Genomic DNA, 15,267 nt, shown 5'->3' with positions numbered 1-15,267 from the left:
CAAATTGCTGACAGGGAACATATTATTACCTGGAACTGAAGATTAGAAGGGTACTTTAGGAAAGTTCACCTCCCTAGGATAGTTATCCACTTTGGTGGATAACCTTTTCCAGCTGTATATAGAGACGCAAACTAAAAGTCAGTGAGGAAAACATAGTGCAGCTTGTCATGGGAATATTCTGTATGAATTTTGCTAGTGGCTCATTTGGTTTCAGTGAATTTGAGTGGAATTTCAGCTGCACTGTGTTTGAAAATTGCATTTAGCTGTAGTGTGTCTATATGATAAGAAAATTACATTTATTATAATTACTTCTTTAGCACAAGTTCTGCATTGGTATCAAAGTATGAAAGGTCATGAAGACTTTTCTTCCCCCAAGACACGGTTCTTTTAGAAGTACCTTATCTGAAGTGTAGGCAATTCACGTGAAAACCTTACTTTAAAAGTACCTAAATATAAAAAGGAAACACTTTTTCCATTTCTGTTATAGGGATACACTAATGAAGTATAGCTGATGCCAAATACTTCTCTACATCTGATTTGTTAGTAGGGTTTTTGCATGTACCCTTTGAAAAACAGAAAACACTTGGGCAAATTAAATTTGATTTGGTATGGCTCCAAAGGTGTTTCAGTGTACATCAGTTTCAAAATAGAACAATTACTGTATAGCAGTAAAAAAGATCTTCAAAGGCATTTTGATCTGAGGAAAAAAGTAGAACATGATCAGTAGCTAAAGTTTCTGCACTAGTGGAAAATGCAGATTTAACGCATTAGAAATAATATTCCTGAAGTAAGCTCTTCCCCAGTAAAGGGCATCACCAAAATGCTTAATTTGACAGACGAAGGAGGAATTGAGGACACTGTTACTTCACCATTCAGAGGAACCTGTTTAACAGTCTAATTTAATGATTTAAGCATAATCTGAGTACTTAAACAGTAATGTACAGAGACTAATATTTTAATAAACACACGTCCAGAAAGCACCATAAACCACTTGTTGCAACCATCCACAGTACCGATGGCAGCAAAGCACCCCAACACAGGCTTCAGTTGCTGTACTAGCAACTAACTAACCTCAGGCCAGCAGGGACAACCAGCAGCACTGAAATCCAAGCTGCCACAATTTTGCTGTTAGCAGTATTTAAGATAACTTAGATACGGCTACTATTGCTGCAGTAACGCTCCTCACTTGAAGTTAAACAGCCTTCAAAAATATGTCCTTGCTTTGCCCGTGGAAACAAAGAGCTCCCTTTTGGCTTTATCAGTTGGTCTAAATATTCGGGATTTCAACAGCATGGGGAGTGGGAAAAGGATATTTACACTACCCAACTTTAAGCACTTCACATACTTCCTTCCCTCGCCTTGTCTCCAGTGTCTGCCAGGTTTACGTTTGCCGCAGCTATAGCACTTCTGCCTCCTCTGAGAACAAAACACCAGAAACGGCCTAGCACCTCTAGCTTTCTGATAAGCAGCAAGGAAACAGGATTTAAATTCACATGACAGGTACTCAGCTAATAATTTTTCATAAACGGTAGTGCTATTATATTAGATATTAAACAGGGAAAATGTGTTTGTGTGTACAAGCAGAGCCATTCATCTACTTCAAGTCATCCACAGAGAAATACTTTAAGGATCAGTTTCTCATTTACTTCATTGATTTTTTTCTCCACACACATTTACACAAGATTATGATGTAAGACAACAACATCAACGGTTCTGGTGAAATAACAACTGAAGAGAGATGTCAGAAAATACCACTTGGTTTTCAGCTATGCAAAGAATTTATCTACAGAAAACGATTAGTGTCATCAAAACTATCACTGAGATGAGGAATATTAATATCAAACCAGGAGCCTGCCTTTGGAATTAACAATGTTGGACTGGTAACTATGAAGACACCAGAGTTTATAAATATATGTCTTTCCCCAAATTTCCTACATTTACAACTATAGTTCTCATAGACCACACATACCTGAAGCCTCCTCACCTTGTCCCGAGAACCGCAGGGTTATATGGAAGTTGCTGCCTGGAACAGCTCTCCACCCGGGCGGACAGGTAGCTTAAACTGAACTGGCATCTGTCTGGTATTTTGAAAACAGAGAAGTTTTCAATAGTACATGACAATGAAATGCAAAGGTTTTGCATTTCTATGGGCATTTTAGAATGGGATATGATGATTCTAAAGTTTTATTCTATACTGTATCATGTTGTCATACATGGAACTATTAACCCTGCCCACTTGGATATAAGAAGAGCTGGAAATAGGAACAGTGACAAAAATGAAACTTCTAATTCTTGATTGGTGAAAATGTGCAGTAAATTCCACGCAGCCCCATACTGTTCCTTCAGCAGAAGAATTCACACTATGTCCTTACAGTTTATCCTTTTCTTGTACGTGCAGTAAGCTTAATACAGTCCTACTTTATGACATGTCACTTTGTATTTCACTATAGCTACTTCTCCCCAGTGAAGTCTTTAGTCATGAAAGAGAGAAACTAGAGGGCAATTAAAGCTCCTGCTTATTTGGTGTGTTTGAAAATAACTGTTACACTACCTGTGGTTATTCTCAGATTATGTTTCTGTGCATCTGTCCGGAATTTGTGTGTTAAAGAGAGGCGATTTTAATATTGACACTCTGAGACTTAAAAAGATATATTCAGAAATTCGTTACTTCACTTAGACAACACGATCATTCCTATTAAACCCATTTATTTGTTTACATACCATTGTCTGGTTTTCACTGTGATAATTTCCACAGTGTACGGTAGTACCAAGCCTAATTTATAACACCTTGTTCAGTTGTTCTCAGTCTAGGAGTTGTAATCGCCAGGCCGAAAGCACAGCTAAAACTCAAACATCAGCAGAACTGGAGTATGAAATTGGAAGTATGAGCGCTAATGAAAAGAAAGGGTTGGTTTAGACTTTTTAGAACGACCACACTCGTTGAATTCCAGGCATGATTTATTTTCTCTTTCTAGCATTTGGATAACTCGAGTGCCGCGTGGAACCAGCTGTGGGTCTCCTGTGTAGTCCCTTAATGAAGCTAAGTGCTTAGATCTTCTTCTGTAAGATCTAGAACCTGTAACAGGTTATGGAAAGTAGAATTTACCCAGATACCCTCCCTTCAAATTACTTGGACAGAATACATTGTTTCCCAGTTTGTTTCCCTTCTTCACCACTGGTGTCATTTATATTTAAATTATTGCACCAGCACACTTCAGGATCAAAGGTCTTGCATTTATACAAAATACATATTAGAACACGTTTCTTCAAGTTTGGCAGTACTACAGGAAAAAACCAGAAAAACACTGGAAGAGGGGATTAAAACAGAGAAGGCAGATTGGATCGTTCACTGGAGCAATCTATCATAGCGCTGGATACCAGCTCCAGCCAGACAAGCGAAATGGGTGCAGTCACTGCTCCGCTAAACCCAGAAGTCTGGTTAGACACAGAGGGAACGGTCCAAGCAGTATGTGACAGTCCCTGCCCCAACCACTACCTCTCTCATGCCTGCACCGGCATCCCCGCAGCAAGCATGCCAGGAGGGATCCTAAGGAAACACAGCTCTGAAGAACAGAATTTGTGCTGAAAATACTGTTTGCAATAGCACATTCTCATTGTGCATTTTAGGGCTGCTGTTTAAAAATTTATGAATAGCTTTTACTTGCACTGCCAGCCATCTTTGCAGAAAAGCAGAGAGATTGGTTAGGAAGTCAGAACCTCTCCAACACGTACATTCCTTATGGATGATCGAGGAACAGCCACAGTGGTGATCCCTCTTTTCTGGAGACAGATTATTTTAATCTTTTGTACACCAATGGCAAGTTCCTTTGGGGAGACAGTAAAATGTATTAGAACTTTATAATTAATAAATTTTATGATTAATAAATTGCATCAGGTGAAGTAAGAAGCACTTGATTGTTAAACCTTTTATGATTTTGGTTCCCCTCAATAGCAACTTTTCTTAAAATTTATCAGTTTTATTAAGCTTGTGCTATAGAAAACAGAAAACATGCTTAATAGAAGAAGGGCCTCTAGTTGAATGAGACTCATAAGAGTCATAAAAATTTACTTATGACTTTTCAATTCTCATAAGAATTTACTAGTAAAATAAAATAAAAATTAAAGCTCTAAACATTATAATAGAAATCCATCGCTGAATCAAAGTAAAGACTAGGTGTTTTTTTTTTTTTTTCTTTTGGTGCCAGTCCCATGTTAGGGATGGTTCATAAAGTAAGTAATCAAAGTTAAATGTAAAAAATGCACAGCTCTCCCTTTAGAAGTTCAGATTCATTAGGAAGGTAGGGAAGTCAAAGCTCTGTCTGATCCTCTTCCCTGCACGGCTCCTAGTTTTGCCAAGGAAGCAGTACACAATATCTGTTGACTCCAAATAGGCAAGAGTAGGAAGTCTAATAAGTCTGCTAAGAGATGGTTGTTCCTTTGTAGTCTAATTGACACCGGATATACTTCAACACATTAATACACTCCCATTTTTAAAAGAAGAAGGGTGCTTTGTAAAACTCTGGCATGCTTACATCCTGTTTCTTTCGTAATGCATCATACCGTGGTCAGAAGTACTGCTCTTGGATACCCATCAGAGCAGCTTCCAAGACAAAACTAATACATACTTAAATCTTATTTTGTTTTCAGACGGCACTCCTATTTGAAAGAAATTAGGACTAAAGGAAAAAAAAAAACCAGCACACCTGTTGAATAGATAAATCCCCCATACAGAAAACTGGCAGCTGTTATGCAGGGTAATGACAGCTAGTGATGCGAAGCTGAGGGATGCTGTTTGACACAGTGGTCTGCTTCCCACTCTCCTGCCTGGGTTCGTCTGCGTTTGTACCCTAAGGTTTTGTTATTCAAGAATCTTCCAAAAGACAAAGCAAAACTTGATCAAAATAGAGTCTGCACTGCAAAATACTGACTCACGCCCTTTTCCCCCTAAACTAGTCTTGGTTCACTGGACTGTAATTTTGGCAAATCTAGTCAAGTTCCACATCCAAAACTGTAATTAGAGAAAATAAACAGAGATGTATCCTGTTAAGAAATAATATGCTCAAAATTATAATGGAAAGAACAACTGAAAAAACAGTATTTGCCAATGTGGAATAAGGTTATATATTAAAAAATAATCATATAAAGTGATGTAATTTTCTCCTTCCAGTTTACAAATTTTTTGTCTTGTATAAGATGCTCAAGAAAAATACATTCAAGATTATCTCTAAGGAGAAAAAAAAAAAATCTTTTGTTAGTCTGCTGACTTTTAGGAGAGTTGGCAAGATACAGAAACAAGTGAATCCTTCCATCCAGAGCTAGGCTGCTTTGAACAAGAATGCGTATCTAAAACAAAAAGTAAGACATTGTGGAAACCTGTACCCTGGAAGAAAACATAAGGAAATTCTATAGCGTGCTGTGCTGGTTTCGGCAGGGATAGAGTTAATTTCTTTCTTAGTAGCTGGTACAGTGCTGTGTTTTGGATTTAGGGTGAGAACAATGTTGATAACACACCGATGTTTTAGTTGTTGCTAAGTAGTCCTTACACTAGTCAAGGACTTTTCACCTTCCCATGCTCTGCTGACTGAGAGGGCTGCAGGTGCACGGGGGGCTGGGAGGGGGCACAGCCAGGACAGCTGACCCAAACTGGCCAAAGGGATATTCCATACCATGTGACGTCATGCTCAGCATATAAAGCTGGGGGGAAGAAGAAGGAAGGGGGGGACGTTTGGAGTGATGGTGTTTGTCTTCCCAAGTAACCGTTAGGCGTGATGGAGCCCTGCTTTCCTGGAGATGGCTGAACACCCGCCTGCCGATGGGAAGCAGTGAATGGATTCCTTGTTTTGCTTTGCTTGCGTGTGTGGCTTTCGCTTTACCTATTAAACCGTCTTTATCTCAACCCATGAGTTTTCTCACTTTTGCCCTTCCGATTCTCTCCCCCATCCCACCAGGGGGCAGTGAGCGAGCGGCTGTGTGGGGCTTAGTTGCCAGCTGGGGTTAAACCACGACACATGCCAACGATGTCATGGCACAGGCAGAAAACTGCACTCTCCAGGAGTGCCCAGATGGGGGTATGTCAGCTGATAATTACACCTTCCATTCCCAAGCAAATCTTGGAAGTGGCAAATACTATAAAGGTACGAAGCAAAATATTTGAACAAATGTGACACACAAAAGCCTTCTCGTAACATATACATAGTTCTTTTTATACCATGTGCTCTACAGATGCCAGACCCTAGTATTACAAAGCAAATGGATAAAATCATGGTAGCCATTGATGACACTTAGACTGTATAAATTTTGAACCTGTGTTAAAAAACTTTAGGAGCACAGTTCAGTAGCTAAAACCTTCAGAACAAATTAAGCCCTAAACCTCTGAACTGATTCTTAGGAGCATTTTTCTGTTTCAATTATCTTTGCTTCCACCTAGGACAATCTGGATGTAAATTCTCCAGCATCCATGCAATCACATGTCACCAAAGAATATCTATACCTTCTCCAAGAACCTACCATTCCTGTAGCAATTATATGGATTCATGGAAATCACGCTTGCAGCAATGCATAAAATAGCATACGTTATGTACAAACATGCTCCACCTCAGGAGAACAAAGCAAGCCATTCGCCAGCGACTCACGTAATTTTTACAACATAATATTAATAAAAAAAAGCTACTGACAAGTCTAAAGTACCTGCCATTACTGTTGCCACATTGCAGGGGTGGGATTTGGTTTCTTTTAAACCATTTATGTGATTTGTTCATGACTCATGGCAACTCCAGGAACCAACAAGCTGGCTGCATGCATGAAACAGTAACTGAAAGCAGTCAGAGAGGTAAACAGGAAAAAAAAAAAAAGAATACTGTTTCTTGAACATAAATATTCATAATCTTCTCTGCACAGAATTCCACATACTTATTGACAGTTCTGATTTTGTCCCCAGGAAAGTGCTAATTTCATCATTTTAGTGAAAGATCTCTACGGCTCTAGATTCCTCCTCCCATAAGCAGAAAACTTGACATCTGGACATTAAGTTAGATATGATAGAATCAGACATTACTAATCTGGAGACCAATGTTCATATGCTGAATTTTATTAACTTTCCTTTCCTGTAGAATCTGACCAGGTCATTTTCTTCTCTCCCTGCCTTTTTGATGGCACTAATCAAAATGTCTTGTGCTGGGCAAGGGAACCACTGAAGAAATCTTTATTTGCATTCAACAGCTGAATGCTTGCAACAGATTCCAGGATTTAGTGTGATCATGAAGCATGCTGGCTTGTTTGCAAATGCCATAACGCAAGTTATGAACCTCCATTTGGTGGCAAGTGTAGCACTTAAAGAAGTATCAGATAAAAATGGATGTGCCATGCTAACTTTTAAAGTCACCCTTCCCAAGTGTGGAATATGTTTAAATGTCTATGAGGCAAAATACAAATTTGCATCAACATTTCCCAAACTGTTTACTTTGCCTCTATCTGGTCTAAAATACAATTTTAAGTACAGTAGTAGTTAGTTGAACACTTTAATTTAGTAAAAACTCTGGATACAAAATGTCTGCGCAAATCTCTCTCATTCTGGACAATCGAATGAATCTATGGTGTAACTCACTAATAAAAATACTTGAAGGATGAGTGAATTTTGCTGGGGAAGTTTCCTCTCCCACTTTTAGCCTCTCTTACATTTTACTATTTTGAGACTTGAAATACATAAAACCTCTGGTTTCAATTAAATCTGGCCAGAGACAAATATTAATGACATTAAAAACTATAATTTCACTTACACTTACAAGAGTTAAGCACATACTTATCTTATTATGATGTTCACATAGAATAAAAATAGAAGCTTACAGTATTGAAAGCAGAGATTAGCATACATGTCCCCAACCCCCCCACTGCAATAAAGATGTAAGTAGTTTAATTTTCAACATTTGTTTTACTTTAGAATCTGGGTCCATTTTTCTTTTTTCCACCCACTTCTGTGTGGAAATTTTTGTGTGGGATGTGCTTTCCAAATAAAGTCCTTTTACTGGGCACTGTGCAGAGCACAGCTGGAAAGAAGGATAAGTATGAGCGTCCACCCTAAATTTTCAATTATTTTATATTTTGCATGTGCATTAACTATATAATTTACATTGCATCTTCATCAACAATATCTTCTATGGTCACTTTAGTGATGAAAAGATGTCTTAAAAACTTGTATGAAAGAGATTAGTTACCTATAACTAATTCCTTCTAAGATATATTACCTACAGATACAGCAGCATTAGCTAGTGAATTTCCATTTTCAACCATCTCCATCCACTCCTTTACAATGGCACATTTCCAGCAGCATCTGCCCCATTGTCATCCATGGTTCTATCTCTTCCCACGTCACAGTCTACTGAGAGGACCTCCACACCACCTGCCAATTACTTGTAGACACAGACAAGAGGATGACCTGAATAAACCTTTCCTATGAACAGAAAATATGAAGCCAATATAGCATTCAGCTAGCCTCAGTTCTGTGAATAGGCTTACGGATGAAGACAGACAATTCAGAAAAAACTTATGGTGAATCCTCAAAGTAGCCTACTCCTCAAAAGATGTAGAACGTCAGGTCTGTACCCTAGAAACTGACTCTTTCCTACTCTCCCGACCAGATGGATAGCTAGTAGAAAAAGCATTTTTTTACAGGAGACGGAATAGCCCTTGGTCAAAAGACTGGTAAATCAAAAATACAAAGACAAGATTAAGTCACAGTAAGGGTCTTGGCTTTCAATAAAAGGAAAGGCCATCACCAAATGCTTCAAACGTAGTAGGAGAGAATATTCAGAAACCTGCAGCTACAACCACCAGCTGCACCTTGGCTTCTGTATTCAATGCTTGAGGCACTTGATCCATTGACTGACTCCCAGGAAAGTGAAGATGACCACCCTCTGGGACTATGAAGAGGACTCTAATCTGGAATGGTCCTGATCAGGTCGGATTTAACTGAGAAATATGAACCACTGTAGATGACATCTGTGATATTCTTCACTTAAAACTCAATGATATATTCATTTTTGATGACAAGAAATAATTGTAAATTTCCTTTCTCCTAGGCATATTCTAAGCCTGATTATATTAGCAAGTCTAATGAGGTAATGGGAGTCTCATGGGAGGAGTTCTAGAAGAGAAACAAAAGAACAAGAGTTTAAATGCAGTGAAGAAAAACTGTTTCATAATTTTGAGCATGCCTGAGGTTACCAGCTGTCAAACGCTGGAGATAAATGGCATCTAGAATGACATTAGGTCAAAGAGGCCAGTCATAGTACAGAGAGAATGAACAATTTGCATTGCATTCCACAAAAAGATCCCCAAATAATTCCTTTATAGCTAGAATGTGTAACGTCAGAGTTCATGCCGGTACCTCCATGGAGGTTCCTATAGGGAGTCTGCAGGAAGTTGCCTGTGTGGGATTTGGGAGACTGAGGGCAAGTGAGCATAGCATATACAATGGATTTACTCTTTTTTAGAGTGAAGGGATGTCCCCCAGAGACAAAAAGTATCAAGTAGCTATCCTTATCAAAATGACAACCTCACTGTAGAGGTGCTAAACATGGTTTCTTTCAAAGGATGATTTCTCATTGCAGGATAAATTTTCTTCAGGAATCAAGAGAGACACAGCAGACATTAATGTGTGTGCTCTGGTATCCTCCTGGGAGGCCCGGGGAGTCGTATGACAATAGCTTTCTGATACTAATGTATCAGAAACTCAGAAGAAATTATTTAGCAAATCTTCAAATGTTATCAAATTGTCAAGTGGTTGACAGTCTTCTACTATAAACAAAGCCACTCAGTTCTTGTTTGTTCACTCTTTTTGAAGGCTGCAGTAGACACGGTGCCTACTGCGTTTGGTCACATGAACAACACAAGCCTCTTCTGCAGCCTTCTGTACTTTTTGTCAAAGTTCCCAGATATTTGAGTATAATGTCAAGTATTTTGCACTTAGCCACCCAGTGAGTGCCGGTCAGCAAGACCTTTGTTTTGGAGTGATGATGGAGGAACCTACCAAGATGTAGACTGATTCAACATACTATCCCTGCAAAGTACTTCTGCCAGTTGCTTGCCAAAATCTCAAGAAACCACTTTAAACCAAAGCCTTAATAGACAAAGAGTTTCAGAAAAATGGCTGATACTCTCAGGTCTTCTCTAGAGTGCCCTACAAAGAGAAAACCTCTTCAGTCTCTAAAAACATTATGTCTGGAAAACTCAAGGTTCCCACCCTGTGTTTTGCATTTCCCTTTTCTAAAGGCTTGAATGTGAAAGAGCTTTTAAGTCAGGAGGCATAAACAGATGTTTTCTCTTGGGAACTGTCGAGTCCTTACATTTTGCATAGCTGAGGACTAAAAAGACAAGGAAGTTGACTGAAGATCAAGAAATTTCTGGACAGGAGACTAACAGAACACTAGTCATTGAGAGCGAACGCTTGTAGAAAGTCATCTTACTTTTAATCTAAGACTGGAGCTGTGTGAACCAAGGGGAAAAAAAAGTGGGCTGAGTGAGGCTTGTCCTGAAGATTTGCACAGTGCACAGATGTTTGTGGAAACATCTGTGTCTACAGTGACTGGAAAGACTGATCAAAAGGAGTCAAAAGAGGCAAGATGATCTCTGAAATGATGAACTGTGATAGAGGAAGAAGTTGTGGAATTTCAGTACACAGTAATCTTGATAGGTATTTCCATTGTCAGAAACTGAAGAAATTGCAGGTGCAAGGTGTTTAGCATACTACAATGTGCTTAGGTTCAAAGAGCTTAGTGATTTGACCAAATACACATGGATCTGTAAACCTGACATATATAGGTAGAAACACTTGCAAACAGATTACTTCACAGAAAGCTGACTGAACAGTACCAACAAATATTACACAGCTACTATGACAAGTGGCTGTAGAAAGAAACTTTCACATTTTACGCTGTTTGTATCTCATTTGAGCTTCAGCAGGGACAACTGCTAAGTACTCCAAAGAGTCCGTGGGAGAAATATCATAGAATCATAGAATCATAGAAAAGTTTGGGTTGGAAGGGACCTTTAAAGGTCATCTAGTCCAACCCCCCTGCCGTGGGCAGGGACATCTTCAACTACATCAGGTTGCTCAGAGCCCCGGCCAATCCGACCTTGAATGTTTCCAGGGATGGGGCATCCACCACCTCTCTGGGCAACCTCTTCCAGTGTTTCACCACCCTCAGCGTAAAAAAAATCTTCCTTCTATGTAGTCTAAATCTACCCCCCTTTAGTTTAAAGCCATTCCCCCTTGTCCTGTCGCAACAGGCCCTGCTAAAAAGTTTGCTGCCATCTTCTTTATAAGCCCCCTTTAAGTACTGAGAGGCTGCAATAAGGTCTTTCCAAAGCTTTCTCTTCTCTAGGCTGAACAATCCCAACTCCCTCAGCCTTTCTTCACAGGAGAGGTGTTCCATCTCCCTGATCATTTTCGTGAGCCTCCTCTGGACCTGCTCCAACAGGTCCGTGTCTTTCTTATGCTGAGGGCTCCAGAGCTGGACGCAGTACTCCAGCAGGTGGGGTCTCACCAGAGCGGAGCAGAGGGGCAGAATCACCTCCCTCGACCTGCTGGTCACGCTTCTTTTGGCACAGCCCAGGATACGATTGGCCTTCTGGGCTGCGAGCGCACATTGCTGGCTCATGTCCAGCTTTTCATCCACCAGTACCCCCAAGTCCTTCTCGGCAGGGCTGCTCTCAATCCCTTCATCCCCCAGCCTGTATTGATACTGGGGGTTGCCCTGACCCAGGTGCACTTGGCCTTGTTAAACCTCATGAGGTTCACACAGGCCCACTAGTTGGACTTGCAGCAGTCCAACAGAAAACTATTTATGCCCTTTTGGCAGGAAAACATCCAGTCTTTTCTCTCCTCTGGCCCTGAAAAAGCAACTTGCACAAAGTCTCCCCAGATATTGGCATATTCTTTTTTGAATTATCTTGGAACATTAGATGAGCATTTTTCTATTCAGCTTAATGACAGAATAAACACTATTAAATTCTGCTTTGCCTCTAAATGCACACACACACACACACACACACACACACACATACCAGTTTTGTTCCAAAGAGAGCTAGAAAGACAATATTATGTTCCTTCTGTGAGAGCACATTATCATGGCTATGCTATAAAACCGGACCTATGGGAATTAACAAACAAGTGGAGATATGAAGAGAAACACTCGGATAAGACATATTTATTCATTACTTTATCTGTACGTGGTATTGCTGTATTCCATTGGAACTTAACTGTCAGAGGATATGTTTTCATTCAGATCAGGGTTTCTATTTGCCTCCCTTGTACTTAATGAGACCTGCTGCTAACATTTTCCTTGCACCCTCCTTAGTAAATGTCTTCTTTTATCTGTGAAAAACAGAGAATGAAAGTGATTCCAAATTTTAGAACATGACACAATACTGTTTTTAACTTGCTATTTAATTTGTTTTAATTTAAGATAGTTTTTCTTAATAGGCTGGGACAGAATTTAGTAATGTTAACAGAAAGGCTTTCATGAGGACCATGGGACCAATATTGATAGGCCTGAGAAAACTTTACTCATTTAAATTGGAGTTAAAACATTTTCTGATTTTTTAAAATTGCTGGCTCATGGCCAGCTTTTCATCCACCAGCACCCCCAAGTCCTTCTTGGCAGGGCTGCTCTCAATCCCTTCATCCCCCAGCCTGTATTGATACCGGGGGTTGCCCCGACCCAGGTGCAGGACCTTGCACTTGGCCTTGTTAAACCTCATGAGGTTCACACAGGTCCACTTCTCCAGCTTGTCCAGGTCCCTCTGGATGGCATCCTGTCCCTCTGGTGTGACAATCGCACCACTCAGCTTGGTGTCACCTGCAAACTTGCTGAGGGTGCGCTTGATCCCACTATCTATGTCATTGATGAAGATATTAAACAGTACCGGTCCCAGTACGGACCCCTGCAGCACACCACTCATCACCGATCTCCATCTGGACATTGAGCCGTTAACCACTACCCTCTGTATGAGACCATCCAACCAATTCCCCATCCACTGGGCAGTCCACCCATCAAATCCATACCTCTCCAGTTTAGAGAGAAGGATGTTGTGCGGGACCATGTGTCACGACCCAGACTGGGTACCTCAGGGGGTCGTAGTGGTTTCGTGATTCCCTTGGGCTAAATTAAGGTGAAACGACACCAGACGATCGATCAAACGTTTTATTTATGGTAGAAGCAACCTGAACTTGAAAAGCGTCATGGCAGGTGGCATGGGTTCTATTGAGACATTTACAAGAAGAAAAAGGAAAAAGGAAAAGGAAAAAGAAAAAAGAGAGGGGGAGAGAGAGAGAGCTCACCACCCTTGGACCCCACAATGACGACTGCAGACGTGTCAGTCCTCTGGCGGTGGGCGCGCACGTGGCTCCTTGCAGCGGCACCTTTTATAGCCTAGTTCCCGCCTCTCGGCCGCGCTAGTCACGCCCCTCAGGGAGTTACGTAACTCCTGATGTCCTGCGCAGGCGCCACTGGGGGGTGGTCGCGAGAGGGTCTTTTGGGTGGTCGTGAGCCCCTTCCTCAAATGAGCTTGTATGACCTCAGACCATATATGGTGCGTTGTCCTGCCGGACCTGTCAGAACATGGAACTGCACACCCTCCGGCATGCCCTCCGCGTCCCCTACGGTGCCTCTCACCTGCTGTGCAGACCGCAACCTGCTTTGCCACAATGTTTGAGACATTAACTCTTTCAGTCTCTCACACCACGCCGTGGCTCAAACATTGTCCATATAATCTTCATCCAGGATGGTGATTTTCACATAACGGATAGAGGATAGAGAAGATAAAAGTCGTGAAATCATACACCTTACAATGGCAAGGCCAATCATCAAAAACAAGAATCCACAGCCCAACATCATAGCAATATTTAAAAGCCATTCTCCCCAACCTGTTAGTCCCAGTGAATTCAGGAGAGAGTTGAACCAAGATCCAGGGCTCCAGCCGTTAAACCGGTCCTTTGGCTGCATCGCTTGGAAGAGCTCTCCAGTCTGCTCCGACACCTCTCTCATCTCTGTCGCGCTTCTTCTACGGTGGTAGTTGCATTATGTATGGTAAGACAGCATTCTCCATCAGTGAGATTTAACATTCCACATACCCCTTATTTTAACAATAATATATCTAAGGCTAATCTGTTTTGCAAAGTCATTTTAGACACCTGTTGAATCTGTACATTCATTTCCCCAAAGGCCTGATTGGTCCAATTGCTTAGGACATGTACTTGCCAGGTCAGATTTTCTAAGACAAATTGGTGTCTTTTAAGGGTCACATATGGGGTAAATATATTTTCTAACATCAGAGATGTTGTCATGCCCCAGGTATAGTAATCGGGTACTCGGATTCCATGCACTGCCCACTTGGGTCGCGCCTGGGACCCATCACTTTCCCTGCGCCTTCTGTTTTGATGAGGCACTGAGAAACTGAACACTCTAGAAGGACACATTGTAGGAACTCCTATTCCACACTGTAATCCGGCATGTAGTCTCACATTAAGATAGGAATATAATTTTCCATCCGAGCATCCCCACACTGTGCCCCATGGGGACGCGTACCTGGCAGTAGCGCAAGTGTCCATCCTGCCGCTCCCTCCCCCACCGTTCACATATGCGGGATCATGGGAAAGGGGAATTCCACAAGTTGTTAGGGATGTACCTCGACCGGTTTTGTTCATTACTCGCTCACATAGATCTTGTCTTTGTTGTCGGAAACCATATATTGGATAACCCCAACACGTACACATATCCCGAATGCACGTTCTCAACTCTGGGCTATACCAGGTTTCCAGTGGGTCACCAGCCCCCATGGTACAATTTATCATTTGGGTACAATTAAATAATGGGGACTTGGTCCTACTCCTAATCCTCGAGCCAACTTCACCTAGATCATCTGGGTCCCCCTTTTCTCTGCCCAAAATATATCTCCAAGACCAGGCCCAGTGGTGCCAACTATGATTCCAGGTGCTTGTGTTCCCTTCTTGGCCCGGAATATCAATACACCACAATGGGTTCCATGGTATCTTATACTCATATTCAAAATAGCCACCGGTGAGGGTAGGCTTTCCCCAGACTATTTTCGTACAGGTCTGGTTAAATGTCTGAGTTTCATTTCTATATTCATTGCAACTTTGATTCCACAATTTTTTCCAGGAAAAATTGGTCGGAAGTTGATACCTGGTCCCCAAGAGATCAACCACTGTGTCGTTTTGTATTGTTAGGCGATAGCTGTCTAAGTGAAAGC

Source organism: Aptenodytes patagonicus, chromosome 3, assembly GCF_965638725.1.
Source record: "Aptenodytes patagonicus chromosome 3, bAptPat1.pri.cur, whole genome shotgun sequence".
NCBI classification, from domain to species: domain Eukaryota; kingdom Metazoa; phylum Chordata; class Aves; order Sphenisciformes; family Spheniscidae; genus Aptenodytes; species Aptenodytes patagonicus.
This window is presented reverse-complemented; position numbering follows the sequence as displayed.